Consider the following 20,102-nt stretch of genomic DNA (forward strand, 5'->3'; position numbering starts at 1 on the left):
GTGTGTACACGTAATTAAGTTGGTGCCGAAGCGACTCTCACTCGCAGCCGGGAGTCTTGGTTCTGCGGCCTCCCAATTGGTGTCGGGCATTTCTTCAACGTCTGGCCGACTCGCATTCCCCGCAAAGTGACCATAATGCCGGCCTTGTGCGGCCTGCGGGCTTCCGTGTGGAACCGCCACAGCCAAAAAGATCCCGATTAATGGTCAGAGATGGAGTGATGACGACCGACGCCCCCCCCGACCCGGAATGCTCACACTGAGACGCCACAACCGTCCAATTTGTGTGCGGCTTGTTGCACTTTTCATTTGATGACTCAAAAGTAATTTACTGGTTGCAACTTTGAAACAAAAAAAATAGTTGCAGTGAAAGCCGACATTTTAACGGAAGTTGGCTCAGTGAGAACTTTGCAGTTAGCTGCACACACAACCGGCGAGATCGTTGCTTGGCAAGTGCGTGTATGTTTTCTAACATTTGCAATGATTTACGCACCCCTGTGCTCGATTAATTCCAGCGCACGGCCGCACAAACGCACCTCGGTGTGAGGTTCCAGACGCACAGTCGGGACAGTGTTGAGCGCGAGTGTGGAGCTCGACACGCATTCGTGTTTGTGTTTCTTCCAGTCTGTGCTGTGCGCATGGAAACATCTGCAAAATATTTGGTGCTGTGATGTAAAACAACATCAAGTCAAACATTTTAGCCACGATTCTTGTCAAATATGCTCTTGTGCTTCTCCGCTCCAAATGGAGCGCGGTCTGACTTGAATGTATTTTTTTTTTTCTCTCAGGACAATCGAGAATACCCAAACAATGTCTGAGGCTGGATTTCCTTTCTGGCACTTAAACAACGGCCCAGGATCGCAAAATCGCCGTCGCTTGTGACAAAACAACGAAACGAGGTCCGTCCTGGTGAGTGGGCGTCGCCCGAGTGCTTTTTGCAATCCTAAATGTCAAATTGGCTCATTTGATCGAACAAAACCTTTGTTCAGATATTACAAATGTTACAAAAGCAAAAATATTCACGTCAGAGTCACTGTTTTGGGCGCGCAAAAGCTATTTTTCTCCGTTTTTTTGGGCAAGGCAGCTGAATTTAATTTTCAATTTAAAAACTGAACTGTGTTTACTAAACAAACGAAACAAACAGAATCAAACTTTTTTCTGTTTTCATTTTGTAAATTCAACATTTTCTTCTCGCTTCCGATTGGCCATCAAGGTTGTAGCGCCACCTGCTGCTTTGGTGGATTTGCGCTTGGCTTGACTGGCCCCCCCTGCGTGCATCAAAAATGGCTGACCAATTAACCGGAGCTTAACTCCCATCTGGATCCAAACACCCTTCACACACACACACACGCACTCGCGCGCTTGTGTGCACATATGCACACACACTCTTGGAACGCTCAAGCGCCACACACAGACGAGGAAACACACACAGATACATACTCATTAACAAAGGCTTAGCGTCCCCCCCAGCAAAGAAGGGCCCCCCCACCGAGGGGGGAAACACACCTCACTCGTCACCTGATCCTCACCCTTGACTGCTCTGATCCTGAATCAGCAATGAAAACCTCGCCTGGGGTATCAGCTGTGGTAGGCAGACTAAAGTCCCCCCCCCCCAGGTCCCCCCTTAACCTTGCCAAGGATCTGCATCAAGTGGCGTTTGCGCCTCAAAATAAACGCTCCGGCTGGGCTGCTTGTTTGCGATAACCGCCACTAGAGGCCGCCAGTGGCTTCGGCAGGTTGGCGCTCTTGGCGTGCTTCTTTTCCCACCTAACTTGCACTCCATTGAGGAAAAGTTTGAGGAAGAACCAGCCGCATGACCTGTTTTAACGGGCCGTTCCTAATCACACTTTCCGGCGCTTTTCTGTGTGCGTTTGTCACTTGACTTTGTTCTGCGGTTTGTCCACGCTGACACGTTTACTGCCAGTCGGAGCGGTACGCAGAGCGGGCTCGTAAAAAAAGAGACAGGAGAGAGAGCGAGAGAGGCAGAGGAACCGCCTGAGTGACAAGCAGCAGCTGAGTCCACACATCTGGAAAGCAAAAGTCAGCCCTGCGCGGCGCGTCTTGACGCCTTTTTTTAAGCTCAGCTGCAGTTTCACTTGTCTTCTCTCTGATTTGATTTTCAAATCAGCCGAGATCACTTTTTTTGCTATTGATCAAAACTACTCTGTCATGGTCACGATTGCAACACATACGAGATTGAAAGCATGTGCCAGTATAAAATGACTCACCCAAGAGGCAACCAACAGCTTGAATGGAGCCACGCGCGTGCGATATTCCCTTGCAACGCGATCGCTTGTGCGGGCATCCGCGCACAAGCCACTAAAAGCAACCGGCAGCCTTCGGCGGCGTCATCTCCGAGTTGAGTCTGAGAGAGAGAACGACCAGGAGTGAGCCGTTTGTGCAGCTCTGGCAACGGCTTTGAGAGTCCAGGAACGATATTAGCACTTCTGGATGTCTATTGGCTTAAAAAAAAAAAAAGAAAAAAAATTCCCCACTCCCTCCGTCCTCACTCCTCCTCCTCCTCCTCCCCTCTGCAGCCTCGCTCCTCACTTGGGACAGGCAACATGCTGTATTGTGTATTCCGCCCCAGTAACCAACACATCTCGTGATATTTGGAATCATAATATGGTGAAAGTAGAACCAAATATTATGAGGGAATCTTGAACTGTCAAAGGCGCTTTTTTGTTTGTACCGAGTATATTGGACACGATTAACACCAAAGTTACCATAACAACTTGCTGAAATAATTTCAAATGGGCTTGAAAAAATAAAAGGTATTTTGCATTTCAAGAAAGGTGGCGTAACAAGAAAAAAACGATTAAAATCGGAAAATCGGTTTTGATTGAAAAGTTGCCAGTGCATCAATTGTAATTGAATCGAATAAGTTAAGTCTCCATAATTCATCTCAGGATGGCGGCCATCTTTGTGTGTTGTGGCATGTCTTGTATTGTTGTGATTGCGACCGAAGCGCTCCGGGCCGCCCGCACGGCTGCAAAATGTGCGCTTTTGTATGATTTACGACTTTATTGTTGAGCGTGTCGGCTTCGTCTGTTTGCGTTGCGGCTCTTCCGTCTGGGCGCCATTCAACGTCTTACACCGAGATGCCGAGCCTTTATAAAAAGGGAAATTGGATCATCTTTTGTGTCGCCGTTTCCCAACTGTGCCCGTCGCCGAGCCGAGCGCGCCCCAGCGCCTCTTTTGTGCGTCCGCTCACAAAACTGTAACATTAAGCCTATTTACAGCAGAGCGAGAGGGGAAGGGATCTAAAAGGTAAGCCCTGTAGGCCTAGGCATGCAGCCCAAGAGGAAGTGAGGATCAGTGCGGCATGGCCAGAACAAAATGGGGGGCCCCCGGGTCAGTAAATCCTGCCAGCGAAAACGAGGCCCCGGTCGGAGGCGGCCACTCGGCGCTTCCCGCTCCGCTTTCGATGGCCCTTTTTATGGACTTTGCTTTGAAAACAAGCCGCATTGATGTGGGCCAGCGCACTTTGTGATGTCGCGAGCAATGAAAGCCGCCCTATCTTTTCTATCTTTTGGCCACGCCAGGCTCATCTGTCACGCTGCGTCCTGGTTAGTCAGTCCGGGCTGTCATCATTCGTCATCGTGGATGCGACGTGTGAACTTTGGAACGCCGGCCGTGCTGCAGATTCTTGTGCACTCCGAATCAGGATTTGACATTTTGGCCCCTAAAATGCTAAAAAACAAAACACCATTCCAGCGGATTTGACTCTCGTGTCCAATTTCAAACGTTTGTGAATGAAGCGCTTAGTCAAGATGGGTTTGGATGAGTTCTCAGTTTGTTTTGACAATATTGGCGTCTGTACATGAAACATTTCCAAGCGTTTATGTTATGTAAGCAAAGACAAATGTTGCATCGTGTTTTTGCGGCCTGAAAGGTCGCACACGTAGTCGTTAAAAAGCACAGAAAAGTGTCAGCTAATGATTCCGAGTGGAAGATGGATTTCATTTTTTATATTCGTGCTGGCAAAAAAAGTTTTGTCAAGTTGTTGTCGTCGTGAACGCTTGTGACGCAAAAAGCCAGTTGAAGCGCTACGCTTCCATTTGGAGAGCTGCAAAATCAGCCGCCTCTGTAGGGAAGACATTCGTTTCCGTTTGTGGTCGTGACCCCCCCCCCCGGGCTTGGCGCTCTGCCTCTTTCTTTGTCCGTGACCTGGAGTAACCCGGCTTCAAACTCCCTCACCCCCTTTTTCTGCGAATGAGGTAAGTGGCTCCAGACATGGCTCCGGGGGGAACTGTCAATCATACTGTGGGAATCGTGTGGCTCCAGCCGTCCCCGCAACAGCAACCGGGTCAGATCGGGCGGGCGCCGCCATTTTCTTGCTAGCGACCTTTCTTTGTCATCGTGAGCGTTTGGAACGTGGCAAGATGCGCCTCGGCTTACTCGCCGTCACTCCTGCAATGTGACGTCATCACCGCGGTAGTTACGAGGAGTGCAAGTTAAAGGAAGGGGGGGCAATTTGCTAACGCTGAGCTGTCATCGGAGACGTCGGCTCGCTCAAGTCGAGACGGATTCGGTGACGTGACATGGAAATGCCGAGCGCTCGAGTTTTTTCTTGACTGTGCTAATGTTGCTGAGCCACAAAGCTAACATCTGTGAGTCACACCTGCCAGTTGACAAGATCATCATCGTTCGATTTATGTGCAGCCAATGTCAAAATGTATTTTCTGGACATTATATGCTCAGTACTGATGCATTTCATACTTTTGATATGTCAAATTTCATTCAACGCGAAAAAATATTTTGAGGTTTCTTTGTGGCAAGTGAAGATTTGAACAAATTCTCCCTCCATGCTCAACTTGAGTCACTTTCCAGAGCAAAGTCGTCGTGACAAGTGAACCTCGAAGGGTCAGATGCGCCGCGACACAAAAGAAGCTTAGCCGACTAATTCAACTAATTCTGCTCCTTTTTTCCCCGAGTGGGAACGCTGCGGGTGAACGCGGAGCCGCGGAGCCGTTCCTCATTTTTGGAATTCTTGCCACCTCTGAGAGGTAATTGTTGAAGGACGTAAATCAACAGTCGGCGTTGCGCCCCCCCACGAGGCGCAGTCGCGTGCGCGCGCGGCTTGCTGACGTCTCCGCGTGCTCTTCGCAAGACAGGCGTGCGCGTGCGCGTGACACGGCGCCGGCTAAACGTTAATCCCGTCCCAATGAGGGCCGAGGACGCACATCGCATCCGGCGGGCTGCCTCAGACCTGATGTGACAAAAATGCCAGGAAAGGCCAACCTGAACATCTGAACTTGATTTGGGGTCCATCAAAGGATGTGAGGGGGCGGAGTAAAAAGAAACGGAACATGCAGCCTGTTGCGACCCGATTGAAGTTGTCAACACCGCTTTAAAAAAAGAAATTAGATTTGCACCTGCAGTTGAACACCCACCTGCGTGCGTGCGTGCGCGTGCGTGCGTGCGCGTGCACGTGCGTGCGTGCACGTGCGTGTGGAGGGGAGTTTCACCCTCAGGGCAGTACTGTAAGACGGTGAAATCCCAAACGCGGGAGCACTTTAATTTGGCGGTGCGCAAGATTGTCTCGTAACTTAAGAATTCATCTCATATTTCCCCCCAAACTGGTACAGTCGGAATTTGGGGGCAGAACTTCAGCTCATTTATTTATTTATTTATTTTAAACAAACGTGTAACAAGCGCTCGTCCTGTATGTGTTGTAGCTGCTCCCTTTTTTTTTTTTTTTTCACCTCTAGCATCGTTACGTCACTCTTAAGTTAATAGTCAACCTTTTGTCTAATCTTCAAACCTCTGCTCAGCCAAAGTTTTCCTTTTTTAAAAGATGTGAAACAAAATTGAATGAGACAATAAACGGTGCGCGATTGCGTTGTTGAAACGTGCTTTTGCACCCCCGTCCTCATCGGGGCACGGCGTGCTTGTGCGTTGAGTAAGAAAACACGCCAGCGCCACAAACGGAGGGAATGACGAGGCTGTCGGAATCAAGTTAAGCGATATCGCATCGTTCCAATTTTCTTTTTTTTTTCAGTACCGGAAAGATAGACCGACTGTCCCACTGGTGCAAGATGAGCACCCCCGGTGATAAAACTGCGCACCTCCATCTGGACTTGGAGGTGCACAAAGCAGGATGGTCGCACAAAGTTTTTTTTCGAAGCGTTAACAAGTCTTCGGCGCCACAATTACATTTTTGGATTGCAAAAATGTTACTTTGGGCGTGACAAAACCACGTTGTGTCCCTCAAGACTTAAAAAGTACGCTGTTGTTCTATTTTTCCCACCGTCCCGTCCAGTTGGAACAGATGCCTCAGTCGGTCCAAAGATGTCTTTTCCTGCTTTTATCGCAACTTTGGCCAAGTCAGCCCGAAACTCCGCCTCCTCCTCCTCCTTCGGCCCGCAGCCTGTCAATGAGATCAAATATGGAAGTGGTGCATTCAAACAAACTCGGCGGACAAAATGTCCATTCACAAATCGCAAGCATTTTGAGACAAAGAACTTTTGTCTTCTTGCCCTTTGAGGATAAGGAGCGGCAATAAATCACGATGTCCGCGCTCGTCTCTCGGATCACGAATGCTCTCCAAACCCACGTGCTCAAAAGTCGTCCGCTTCAACGTGACCCCGTAACGTGAGACGATGGCGTCGTTCCTTCTTATCTCATCTATATTTTAACACGTGACGCCGATAGGCAAATGCGGCCCGATGAGAAACACATGTTCTCCGACACGCCGAGGGACGTTCCGTTCTGATAAGCGTGTTGTGTTTCGGATGATGTATGCGCACGCTGCCTCGACGCGGCGCTTAATCAGCCTCCGAGTGCTTTGGGTGAGAAGCGAGCGACCTCACTCGCCGCCATGTTGAGGAGAAAGAAAAAAAAAAAAAAAAAGACGGTCATTGTTTTTTTTTTTTTCGAGCCCGTGTACCAACGAGGATTTGCAGTTTCTGGGTTGGGATGGCAATTTTCTCGTGAAGCGAAGCTTCCGCTCATCAATTGTGAAGAGCCGGTCTGCGTCCTGAGGCTTCGTTGGGAGACAAAAAGGAGCGCACGCCATATCAGAGAATACGGCGACACAAAAGAAGTCTGGGCTCACGTTCCACGCGCTGAATCGATACGGAGCTGGGCACTCGGTCCACCGTCCTTATTCATAAAAATGCGTCAGGGAATGCTTGGCTGGATCTTGTCCAAATGTTTTCCGCCTTGGACTCGAGTCCCGGTGGCCCAAGTGGACTTTCCGTTGCGTTCAAGCGTGTCGGCGACGTCAGAGGCTGCCGTTGCGGCAAGGTGTCGAATTTCACGCACACGCGTCCGCACGAGGCGCTTCTCAGGTGTGTTGCGTTGCCACTGCCGCCGTCCGTCCTTCCTCTCAAAATGTCTGCGAGGACGGATGGCACCCTCGGCATCCCGTACGGTGTTCGCCATCTGCTCGTTGCCGCACGACAAGCGAGCGCCGAATATTTGCCAGGGTGACTTTGCGTTTTTTGGTTGTCACGCCTGCCGATGCTCCATAACGTCGCAATGCAAATTAAGACGCTTAAACGTGCTTGTTTGTGTTTTTGCGCACCACCATAAATTTGTGCATGCGACGGCGCCAACTCGAGAATGTAAACAAAACAGTCCCCGCGAGACGACGTGGCGTCTTCTGCTCAGGTTGTTTCGTGCGTCGTGAATCGAATGTCAGGAAGTGAGAAAGAATATTTTCTCCGAACTCGAGCGTGTTTGTTGAGTGCGTGTGCGTGAGATGAACGCCATCTCGCTATGTTCCCGTTAGCTGTGACTCACCGGGCTGCTGCCTTGGCATCATTTGGTTGCCACGGCAGCCAACTCTTGCTGACTCGCCAAGTGAGTGTGAGCGACTTGCAGAAAATATCCCCCATAAAAAATCAAAGCATGTTTTTGTTGAGGTACAATTCTCCCACTTTTTTTTTTTTCATGCTGCTTGACAGAGTTGAACCATTTGTGCGGAGCAGCAGGGGAGACCGGATGGAGATAAAAGCTTCCTCTGACTTCAGTGCCGTCCCCAAGGAGGCAAGATATCAGAAGATGACCTCGCGGAGGCTTTCTTATTTTAGTCCCAAACGCAATTCAAGCCTCTCGAGCACAAATGTCGCTTCATTTCGTTTGGTGCGCATCACGAGTGCCAAAAAGCAATTTGGATTTTTGCCCCCAAACGACACGAAAATAACATGGATTGGGTGCGAGGCGCCATGTTAATGAAGACGCGTCAGCTTGACTCGATCGGCCGCTCGGCCCGCACGCCATGTCTTCAGAAGTACAAGGTGGAGACGAAGCAAGTCTTCTCTTCCGAGTCCAACAGAACCAGAAAGGCAACGTCCGTTTGTGTGAACAACAATTTCGCCTTCCTGTGCCAAAAGCGAAGGCGGCAGCGTGCCCGTCTTTCGAAGCGTCCGTGAGTGAAGGCAAAGTTGAGCTCCAAGCAAAACTTTTGTTGTTGCAACAAAGCAAAGCAAAGGCTCGCTTTCAGGCCACTTTTCCCAAAGCCCAAGACATTTATTTATTTTTTTGGTGCATACGCTCCATTAGTGGCAGACGAACCTCACGCGAGACGATTGGGTGGGCTGACATCCGCGCAACTTTTCAGCTGTTTTTCAAAATATCCGCCTCGCCGCCACACTGACGAGCCGTCGTCCCTCAAAAGCGCAATGTTTGCGAGGTTGAGGGTCCCGCTCACCTTTGTGCCTGCCCAGGTCAAGGTCCACTGACCCCAAGACTAACGGGGGGGTTAAAGGTCATCAACCTACAGCCGAGTCTGCCACGTTGGGCGACTTTCCGAAAATGCATCTTCAAAAGTGAAGCGGCAAAGGAAAAGCAAAGATGCCTTCTTTACTTTGGATGACCTTGAAAGACGACAGGCGACGTGCAAATTCAATTAGAAGCCCAATTTGAAAGGAAAACAAAACGGGTCGTCTGTTGGCGGTGATGGATGAGAACCGCCCGATGGATGCCCAAGCGACGTAATCGCGTCGCCGTCGTACGTCTGCAGCTTCCAAAGTCCCGTTCCGGCGTCACTAATCGCTTTAGGGGCCTTCTTGTGTTTTTAGGCTCCTTCCAACTCGAGAAAAAAAAGCCTCCTCCTTTTTGGATGCAGAAATAATTTGCTCATTCACTTCGACTTAAAACGAGACCACCGAGGGGTCGCTTTTTTTTTTTTTAAAGTTGGAGCCATCGGAGTTGAATAAAGACGGCATTCATCGACTCGCTGGCACGGCGACTGTTAGCTTAGGCTGAAGGTGGAAGCCTACGACCACTTGGACACTTTGACGACCTCCAACCCCGCATGAATGACTTCAATTGCTCAAGTCAATCCTGCAAAATAGCCGTTGACGTTCCGCACAAAGCGGCGCTCCCAAAAAGGTCTCTTGCCTCGTTTGTGACCTCTTCGCTGTGCCGTGCGAACTTCAAGTGTGCGACGCTGGAGTTTCTCTTCTCCTTTGTTGGCCTCGGCTCATCCCGAACAACGCCCGTGCTTGTTATTCACAGCCAGTTGCCTCACAACGGAAGTGGACGGCGCCGTCGCAGCTTTCGGCCCACGGGAAGTGCAGACGCGTTTAGCGGACTCCATCTAGAACGCAAACCCGGGCTGCCCAAAGCGCACTTAAAACTCATTCACGGTGTACTTTTTGCCTTCTATATCCGTCAATGGCAGTGAATGACTTCACTATTTTTTTTTTCCGTTTATTGAGATGTGTTAAACGACTCGGATGAGAAGAGGCCGGGCTCCATCAAGCTAGCTCGATTAACCTCATTCGCTTGGACGACCCGAGTGTGTGTGTGTGTGTGTGTGTGTGTGTGTGTCGATGCTGCAAAGTCGGACCGGTGTGAATACAGTTGCGTTTTCCACTCATCTCTTCCATCGTCACAGGTCTCTTGAAAATAAACATCTTTCCGAGGCCTGCTCTCGCCACCCTATGCCCCCCCCCCCCCCCGAGACTGTCGGCAAACACATTGAGAGCTTTTGTTCACTTTGCAGCTAAAAACTGTCCCAGAAACGGACCGCCGGCTTCAATATGTGCGCCTGTGGATGCTCTAAATTCTGCAGGATTAGCTGCCGTGTGTTTACAGAGAGGTCAACAAAAGGCTTGTTTGTTGGTGTTCAAAATGATCAACAACAACAACAACAACATCAGTGACCTCTGCAAAATAACCCCCCCAACCCAAAAAAAAAGAAAAAATCAGTGTAATTAGTTTTTCTACTCAAAGCCTGTCTCAGCTTCGGAGGCTGCAAAAGGCTGAGCCTGGAGCTCATCGGGTCAGCGGCTCCTCCATGTCGCCATGGAAATGGATCAATTATGCATGTAGGTTGCATATTATTGACACACGAGGGAGAGGCCCGCGGCGCCGGTCCACAAACTAATGATGAAGTAATCGTTGTGAGAACTCGACGGGAAGCGCTCCATATATGGACGGCGCGCATCATTGCTCGAGGTTCGGAGGAGCATGCCTTTGAGTCCCGAGAGTTCTGCTCAGGACAAAAAAGTCAATCGAAGAAGAATGAAGATTGCCAAGTCCTGTACATTAAAAAAAAAAAAAAAAAAATGCTGGAAACAATAAAGCTGCCATGTTGAGTACAAGTGCCTCCTCGTCAGCGTCATTAAACAAAAGACGTCTGACTCCTTGTGATGCTCATTACTGTAATCCCCCCCCCTTCGCACCCCCTGACTCGCCTCCACTTGCTGCACTGAGGCGGGATGCGTCTTCTCCAGTCTCCACGTTGGGACTGCCGAGCGTATACAAGCACCCCACAACCCCCCCCAAAACCAGTCCTTTATTATCGGCCTTTATACGAATAATATACAGACTGCGATTTAACCTTAATTTGACCCCGCCCCCCTGCCTCGGCTCGGCTCCACTTGTCCGTCTGTAGCGCCGTATGATGCGGGACGGTTTGAGAACAATAGACAAGTTGTCTGCTCGGTCACGTGATTGTGGCATGCAACTTGTCCAAATGTGACCATCATCGCAAAAAAAAAAAAAAAAAAAGCTCTCGCGTCTGCGTGCTCGGCTGTACTCGAAACGAAGCACATGTGTGCTCCATTTTCCAGCCTTTTCCGTCAGGTCTTACAAATTAGTCTTCAGCAGATCCCTGGGAGGTTTTTATGAGAAGCGGTGCGGCTTAAAATGCATTGCTGGTCGATGAGCGCAATGCATCTTGCTGGGCACATTTTGGATTTTTTTGTCATCGTGACGTTCATATTATAATGCTGTGATTTTGTCCTGGGGGGGGGCGGATCTCTAAAAAAATGTGAAATTGTTCTTGGAAAAGAACCGCTTTTTTTTTTTTTCTCAGGCGTGGGAATTAAAACTCCTGACATGGAGCGCTGCATGTGCCGGCTTTGAGACGGACTCGATTGAAGTGTCGCCGATCGACCGACTGGAAAAGTTGGTGAATTGCAAGAAATGTTGGATGCCTTTTTTAGCCCATGTTCTCGACACACGCTAATCTAATTTCTGCTGTATACTTGCGCCGTCCAATCATAAGCAGCGGGAGGAATGCGCACGGCGCTGGAAGGCGTGCATATGTAAGGCAATATGTACACTGGAAAGGACGCGTTTCTGTTTGTGTGCGTTTGTGCTCTAAGTGCTCGCATACAGACAGCGGCTGTTCTCGGCCCCCCCCCCCCTTAAAAAGCGCCCACGTCTCGCCATTCCTCTACAAGTCCACATGTGTTTTATTAGCAGGCAGGCCCATCGGACTGTAAATTCCAATCGCGAGGAGACGCAACATCACAGGAAGGACGAGGAGGGCCACTCGGTGAAAAATCCACGCGCGGTTTTCTAGGTGGTGTTTCATCACATGCAGGTTCTCGCACTCTCCCTTCCCCGTGTGTTTGCGTCGCACGGATTTGTTGTCGCCACTTGGAAACCGCGGTGATCCCAACGCCGACAACAGAGCAGACAATAGTTTCCGTTTGCCCCGGGAGACAATATCACAACGGCGACGCCCCCCCCAGACACGCACAAACGGATGAAATCCGCGTTTGCTTGCTGATTTTGTTTCTGTCGCTTCTTAGCGTCAACATGGCAATCGCGATTCGGGCGTGACATGCTGGGTCGTAACCTCCCTGGTGCCCCCTGAACTTGCCAAGCGCACACGCAGGCGCATGTTGCAGACTCAGCCGCGTTTGGGGAGGTATAGAGAGACCATCACAAGAAAATATATTTCTTTTTAATATTTCATTTCAATTCGCAACAAGCAACAGTTTGGCTGATTTAAAAGAAGTTATAAAAAAAAAAAAACACACAACTGGACCGATAATGGAACAATACTCTCAGGCGTGTATTCTTTATCATCTGCAAAGAATGATGGATAGTCAAGCCAAGAGAGGAGCTGAGCCAAAGTTTTGTGTGTTGTGTTTTCCATAATCGCGCGTCTTCCGTCACTTTTACTTGCGCAAACTTTTTTTTTTTTTTCTGGTCTGCGTGATGGTCTGGTATGGCAGGAATGTCACACATCACACCCGCAGACGCAGCAGCCACGCCGGCGACCACACACTCGCGGGTTTACGGTCACTTGACAAGTGGATTATCGTAACGTATTAACGTCCGCACACACACACACACACACGCACTCTCGTCTTACGAGGGGTGGGAATTGCAACGTAAGTCACGGTACGATATTATGAAAGGTGATTTATTGCAAGCTCGTTCAACACCTTCACTCCTCAATCTGCCAACTCCATTCTCATAATATCTTGGACTTTTCTTCTTTGTTTTTTTAAGTCGAATTCGTTCGCTCGTTGGTATGTCGGAAAGAAGTCTCCAATAAAGCAGATTTGTGCTCTAAATGTTTTGTTTGGAACGTTCGTGTGAACTGGAGCCACTTTTCTTCCCCACAAATCTCGCCGGCCTTTCGGAATCTAAACATGGATGTCTTCCCGGATGTTCTTAATGTGAGAATGACAATCGCGTGAGTTTCATTTCAAAGAGCGAACGACGCCTTTTGTGATTGAGAGTACGGGAAAGAAAGGTTTGAGAAGAGGAGTTGGTTTCCTTTTGATGTTATCGCGATATTAATTTGTTTTGTTTTCATCAAGTTAATGGATGAGCTGGAGCCTGTGGCAGCTGACAACTGAGCGCGAGGCGGGAAACACCCTGGACGTATCGCCCGCCACCCGCAGGGCCAGAGGACGCTGGAGTACCTTGAGAAAGCCCACGCAAGCACGGTGAGAACATTTTGCAAATCACTCGGCAACTCAAGTAACCAGAAATGGTTTCGCGGTGGCAAAAAGCATAAATGTCGCGGGAGTCGGGACGCTTCCAGGCGGGACGCCACCCTCGTTTGAGGCGAACACGAAGCAAGGCTGTCATCTCGCCATTTGCACATCAGACTTTGTCTTGTCTTTACTTTTCCGAGGCTGGCTCGCATACGTGTAACCACCACAACAACTAAATGCGCCCCCGTGCCCTCTCCCAATACTCCCAGTACATTCTATATGCCCCCCCCCCCCACACACACACTTTGAGTACAGAAATTGCAGCCACATGTCGCAGGAGAGAGTTCAAACACACACCTTGAGCACCAGCTATTATCCATAATTGGCTTCAAAGTCGAGATGGAACAATCAGTCGGGGAGGGAGAAGCTCGAAACCAAAAGACAGAAGACGTGAGAAGGTTGATCTCGTTCTCTCGTGCTCTCAATGTGCTTTTTGCTCTCCAATACACATGTTGGCCCCCTTTCCCTGCCGTCCGTCGTCTGAATTTTCAAAAAGATTGATTGCCTTCCAAGGGTAAATCTGTCCCAGGCTGGCTGTGTTCCCTTCCCACAGTTCCGCCACCCCCGCCCGCCCCCCGAGCGGCCCTCTGCCGTCTCCCATGTCTCGCCCTCGTCTGGCATCTTTGCCCTTTGCACTCCGTGTTGCTACAAGCTCGCCACCACGTCTTCAGTGAGCATTTATGCGGCGCCGGGCAACGTCGCGTTCCTCGCTGACGAACAAAAGCGTTCGGCGGCGTTATTGAGAATTTGTTTGTCGGGTCGCGTCACACGAAGCGCTTCCATCTGGCTGCAAGCTGCGAAATGAAAAAAAACATCTGACAGGCAAAGAGGAAGTCAGCTTTTGTGCTCGTCCTTAAGCTTTAAAAGATTAAGGACGACGTCACCTGCACAAATGAACATTGGCATCAAATTTAAGCAACCCGCCGAGGGCCTCGCGCCGCGTCGCCATTGGCCAGGATGAAGCGCGACTTCCCCTGAACTTGCGGTGAACCCGCTCGCCGAGTACCAAACGGCGACCCCGCGTTTATCTTTGACCCCTGCGTGGAAACAACCTTCCGCAGTTCTCCTCGGGAAAATTGCCGTCTCCGAATGGTCCGGAGCCTGGCGGAGTGCACAGATTGTCGCTATTAGCTTGCGACTGCGCTGATGCGTTGCGACACGCTCGTCCTCGTCCACTCCGTTTCACATTTCCAAGGAGCCATTAGCTGATTCTGCTTATTCTTACCGAACTTCCGCGCGGACCGAGTGGGCGATTCTATTTTTTATTTGGACTTGCAAGTTTCTTTTTTTTTTCTTTTATCTCTCTGACCATTGGACTGTCCTTCCGGCCTTCGTGAGAGCCGTCACCTCCTCCTCGTGTGACGTGTCCGAAAGCAGCGGATCGAGTCAGCAAACCTTTGAAAGAAAATTCCCAAAGCCTTTCAAGCGCGGCGTTGCGTAAGTGGTCCAAGCGGCCAGCGGTCCCGTGAGGAATTTTCATGCTCTCTCACGTGGGTGTCACTTGTCAGATGGAAGATAAATCAGATCAGCCTGCATTTTGTCTGAGGCGGCCGCTTTGAGCCGAGGCTTCTCGGATTCCAAGATAAAATTTTGTTCGGGCCTCCTTTGAAAGGCCTCAGAATCTCTTTAAAAAAAAAAATGCATCCGCGAGAGATTTTTCCAAATTTTGTTGTCATTTTGGTGACGTTGCAGATCAAGCATGGAGTGGGCCGTCCCCCCCCCCCCCCCCCCCCGCATTCCTGCAGACCAAGCGTCCTGGCCGCAAATTCTCACATGACTCAACAATAACATCCACGAGTGACGCAAGCGTTCAAGTTTGCATTGGCCGGCCGCGTCGTTCGCACGGCCCAAAAATGAAAATGGAAGCTGGAGGCATTAAGGCACCATCACACGCATTTCATGAAATGCCGCGGCACGGAATTTAGTCTGGGACTTTGCTGCGGCTCTTTTCATCCAAGCTGAAGGTGATGGCCTGCGACACTTGCGAGCAGCCACCCAGCGTCGCTTGAAAAAAGACAAACAATCATCACAACACTTTCTTTCCAATTTTTTTTTTTAATGTTCCCGTTTGTGTTGGCACCGATCGGACCAAATGTGAATTTTTTTTTTTTTTTCCACCACACGTCCCTGAGGTTGCTCTTCATGTTTTTTTGTTTTTTCTTGTGCCTCGCCAGATGAATTCCACGCCTGAGGACTTGCGCAACTCAATCAGCTGCATATCAGTAACATGCGTCCCGAGCAGCCCCTCGACTCTCCTCGCCAGCCAAAACGTCAGTGCTCTTTTCGCGACCGTCTGCGCTTTTTCATCTTCTTCTTTTTCTTTTCTTGGATGCAGTCTGTTGTTTGGAGCAGATCTGCGCTCAATCAGCGGACGCGCTTCTCCGAGTGTTTTATGATGAAACCGCTCGCTCGCTCGGTGGCAGCTCGCCCGCGTCAAAACCAGGACATCGTGTCCTAAACCCGCAACGGGTTTGGAATGAGTTCAAAATTCGGCTCCGACGTTCGGAGATGGGATCGTTACGTAATTTAGATTTTAGACTTTGCTGAAAGCGCATCGCCGCTAACTAGAAGTTAGCAATTTCATTTTAAAATGTGCGCTTGTCGCTGACTAATCGACCGCGTTACCTCTCGGTGAAGTTATGAGTTAAAAAAGTAAAACGAATGAAAACAAAATTCAAAAGAAGCATTTTCAGATTTTTTTTTTTTATTAAAACAAACTTGCTCTAAGAACAAATTCAACCAAACTGAATTTAAAAAGGCAACCTAATTACAAAATACAATTTCCGTGCCGTAATGTAGTCGACTTGTTTCTTTTTCTGATTCGGTGAGTGTGAATAATTTTCTCTGCTGCGACGTAATTATGTAAATGCGACGAGCGCTAATGCCGTTGCACCTTGTGCGTAATCAAATCCAGCCGGCGATAACGCACCTCGGTATGTTGCATTATCTAATGGCCCGAGCTTGTCAAGACGGAACTCGTTTTGGTCCGCGATCAGCGGGGCCGTATGCTAACACATTATTTGCTAAGTTGCTCATCAAGTTCCCTCCGAGCTCCTTGGAGAGGTCTCGCAGGACAGGAAGCGGTTCCATCAATCACCGCGGGACGGCTCGTCCTCCTCCCGGGGCGCCGCCGACCTCTCGTCGCAGCTGCTCCCGAAAGACGCCTGCTTCCCATTTTCATTCCTATCTGTCCGTGAGCGCGCAGCTGAGCTCCAGTCAACAAGGCAATTAGACGACTGCAGCCGAGACTCCAAACCAGATTTACCTTCAAGTCACTTGATGGATGTGTGTGTCCAAAAAAAAAAAAATGCTTAACAAGTAAAGACTCGGTGGTTGCACTCGTGCTCAAATAAATTCCGTTTTGGAATCGATCTCATGTGACGCGTGGTCATTTTGCCCCCAACGGCGTACGCTTGTCAATAGCTGGGCCGCCGTTAGCGGGTCAACTGTGGCGCTGCCACATGTCGGCCTCTCACGTGCGGCACCCGAGTCGCGCGAACCTCAACGAGGGCTCGGCGGGCGCAGACGCCGTCCCGCAATCGACACGTCAGCCAACGATGGCGTCGCTCCTCTTGCGTTTGTGTCGTCGTGAATGCGTGTGCACGAGAAAATGGAGGCGGCGTTTGCTGCCCACCAGAGCTGCTACTGTGTGGCGTGGAGAGCTTCGTGCGACGCCTTCGCCAAAATCACTCCTGCGTCGGCCTGTCACGTCTGGGCTGCAGCAACACACGTTGACAGACAAACGCACAAAATGTCCACTCTTGAAGAAGTCTCTTTGTTGAAGCGCTGTGCGTGGATACGTTCCAAACATGGCATCAAAATTTTTTATTTGCTCAAGGACGTTTCTTTTGACTTTCCCCACTTCCTTTTCGGGGTCTATTAGTTGACGTTAAAGCTCAGAAAGAAAAGCCACCGTTGCTTGCCAAGTATCTTTCGTTGGGATAATATCCGTGCACGAGCATGGTAAATGTCTTTCATAACCCTCGACTTCCTTCTGCTCGTTTTTCAAGACGAGGGTTGACTGCGTCACCGTGGAAGTGGGTCAATATTTATCCACGGTCGGCCCGGGGTGAGAATGACGTGGCCGGGCGGTCGTTTGCATTTTGGGAGAAGACGTAAGACTCAGTTTAGCTCGCTGAATTGATCTCTCCTTTGAAGGCTTTTGATGTCTTTTGCCCTCATTTCAATGAAATGCGGTTCTTCACAATGACCGATCGTGGCACCGGCACATGAATCCGGACAGCTTCTCCGAACAGGGCCAAGCCGTTGTCCGTCTTCAACTTGGCCGCTTTTATGTTAGTTGCAAGTTGAGGAAAAGTCGAGACATCTGGAAGCAATAGTCACCAAAAGAGTGTAATGAGATTGTGGAGAGGCTGGAGATGCGCCATTATTTCCCACCTTTGCGCCACCTGGGGCGACCAAATTATTGAGGCATTTCATCTGCCAAGGTTTTCGTTTGACTCCTCAAGCAAAAAAAAGAAGAAGACGCTCTTTTAAAGAACTTAATTTAGACTCCAGCATCCAGGTCGGAAGTCTTTAAAGACTTTGAGTTATCCTGTCCTCTTTCTTGTGATATTTTGGTATCAGTGGCACTTGAAATTAAAGTCCGCAGATGATCCAATGTGGCAGTTTGTCTTCCAAGCTGACAGCCTGCCTGTTAGAACCACCAGCATCCATTAAGATCTTCCAGTAACAGCAATTAAATATAGCCTTAAGGGATCCAGGGAGGGGGGGAAATGTTTTCGCGCTTTACACACTCATCAAAATTCCAGAAATTAGTCACAGGAGAGGCTGAGTTTTGATTGAGTGCGGCCTCCCAGGAGTGAGCTCAGCAGGGATGCATGCATCATTGTAAGTCATAGCGCCTCTTTAAATGTCTCATAAAGGTGAAAGATTTAGCGGTGGACTCATTAACCTTGTAGCCCCGTGTCGGAGGCTGTTTTCTCTCGGAGAACAAACATCAGTGTCTGCAAAATGTTTGTCTCGAGCCCTTCCAACCCTGCAGAACGCGTTCGGGTCATTGCAGACTAGCATTTTGCCATGGCTGTGAGTGTGAGCGCGACTGTGTCCCACATGGCAGGCGCGAGAGGATCCAGCCCCCCCCCCCCCCCCCCCCCCCCCCCCCCCCAAAAAAAGCGAGTGAGGAGGGGAGAGAAAATGGGTGAATGGGTCGAGGTGCAGCGCATGAGGAGCTTCTTGCAGCAATTAGACTGTTGCCGCCCCCTTGTGGTCAAAATGTAATAGTGCGGCTCACGACAAATCATTCTTCCGATTTTGTCAATTTGGGACGACAGATACGGTGTTAGATTTATGCCACAATTACGTCAGCGTAATGTGATATATCAAGTACAAAAATATCCTGCGTGCGTACAAACCTGTCCACGTGAAAGCATAAACTAGATTTCTACGCTTGCGTCTTCTCTCCGCTACGTTCATTCAACAGTTACGATACAAGCGTGAGAATTGTGCCACAAATTTTTAACCAATCAGGAGTGGGACAGTAGGCCTATATCTGATTGGCTGTCTACTGTCCAATTGTGTATGCCAAAGGCGGGTCTTCCGGCCCCCAAAAAATCAAAACAACTATGTAGCCAAACGAATCCCTGAAAACACAGCTGGTGGTTAACAGAAAAATCATCGTTGCCCTAATTATTCTTCTTTTTCTTCTTCTTCTTCTTCCCTTTTTGACAAATTACGACCTACTGTCCAGGAGCTAGCAAAGCCATTTGGTAAGTCAAGTAAAATGCAAACAATTCCAATTGACACAACCCAGTTTGCTTCAAGAACATGCTTATCCAGGCCGCACACCATCAACGTCACGCCCTTGCCCGGCAGGTAAGACCACGCCCCTTAAACTCAATGAGTCACCTTCATGCGACTGAGTAGTTCTGTTGTGTCGTCCAGTATACTGGTCCACGTTTTCCAGTCGCGAGCAAACTAAGTGGTGTCTTGTAAATGTGAGGTATTTTATTTAATGAATGTAAGGATGTACGACACTTTTAAAATCGTTGCAAATAGCTGTTGTTTAATAAGCAAAACAATTGGTATGATTAACCCTTGTGGAGCCCTAAAACCATATGGGGGATAGACAGGCATTGCATCGCAAAAAAATGCGTTTGTTCCCTCGTAAAAACTTTGCATTCCCATATCATACCTTTCGAATATATTATTTGCATGACATCCGTGCAGCATTAAGTGCACGAGTTGGGTGGCATTCCTCAACATCAGTATTATGCCTTTTATCATTTAAGACTACCTGTACCGGCAGGCCAGGCGGGGAGCGTGACGTTACGGGCCATGACGTTCCCCGGTTGGCTGCCTGCAATCCCATACATTTGGCTTCCTGAGCGCTGAATTAAGAAGAAGACTTGCGAAAACCTCCAGCAGAGGGCGCTGTAACACCTCAGCTGCAAAGATGCCAGTGAGTTGCTTTTTCTTTTTTTGTTCCCATAAAGAAACCTTTTTAATAAAGTGCTTTTTTTCCCCTTCAGAAGTCATGTGACCATATGTGTCCTTAGGGAGATTCCGATGGCGCCTGTGTTGCTCCAGGCAAGTTGTTGTCTTTAAATTTGACCAAACCAAGAATAGTTATGTGATTTTTCTGCAGGAGAACATATTATGTGCATGTAGAGTGAGGCCTTGAGAGACAAGTCAAGATAAAGTTGTCATTTGGACATTTTTTTTGCTTTGACTTGCAAACAAACATTTGAAATAAAATCATACGGAGAATTACATGTTGCGTTTCTAAACATCTCATAGTTTGGCTAACAATGCAAAACATCGACGGACTAGCGTGGGAAAAAAATTCTCTATTCTCTGCGCAGAATGATTAATATTACTTCGAAGTGACCATCTCCAAGTGTTTCTGTAAATTTAGGTGATCCTGCCATTCATTTCAGTGTG

General features: G+C 49.1%; 1 protein-coding gene and 2 long non-coding RNA genes across 3 annotated transcripts in view; 2 read left to right on the top strand and 1 right to left on the bottom strand.

The window, feature by feature from the left end:
* Window positions 1–2,433, bottom strand: part of prickle1b (prickle homolog 1b) — a 14,546-nt gene extending 12,113 nt beyond the window's left edge. The window contains exon 1 of the mRNA XM_088289025.1: window positions 2,226–2,433. The gene's annotated coding sequence lies outside the window, so the exon portion shown is untranslated. The remainder of the gene's footprint in view (window positions 1–2,225) is intronic.
* Window positions 1–16,570, top strand: part of LOC148341139 (uncharacterized) — a 19,503-nt gene extending 2,933 nt beyond the window's left edge. The window contains exons 2-4 of the long non-coding RNA XR_015842372.1: window positions 786–906; window positions 13,020–13,148; window positions 15,374–16,570. This is a non-coding gene — a long non-coding RNA (uncharacterized LOC148341139). The remainder of the gene's footprint in view (window positions 1–785; window positions 907–13,019; window positions 13,149–15,373) is intronic.
* A 2,344-nt stretch (window positions 16,571–18,914) lies between these two features.
* On the top strand, window positions 18,915–19,836 carry LOC148341140 (uncharacterized). Its single transcript, XR_015842373.1, has 3 exons — window positions 18,915–19,034; window positions 19,451–19,620; window positions 19,691–19,836. It is a non-coding gene; the product is annotated as an uncharacterized LOC148341140 (long non-coding RNA).
* Window positions 19,837–20,102: the final 266 nt, after the last annotated feature.

The sequence above is a fragment of the Idiotropiscis lumnitzeri genome, chromosome 2, assembly GCF_059441095.1.
Source record: "Idiotropiscis lumnitzeri isolate Australia: NSW breed Sydney's pygmy pipehorse chromosome 2, RoL_Ilum_1.0, whole genome shotgun sequence".
NCBI lineage: Eukaryota > Metazoa > Chordata > Actinopteri > Syngnathiformes > Syngnathidae > Idiotropiscis > Idiotropiscis lumnitzeri.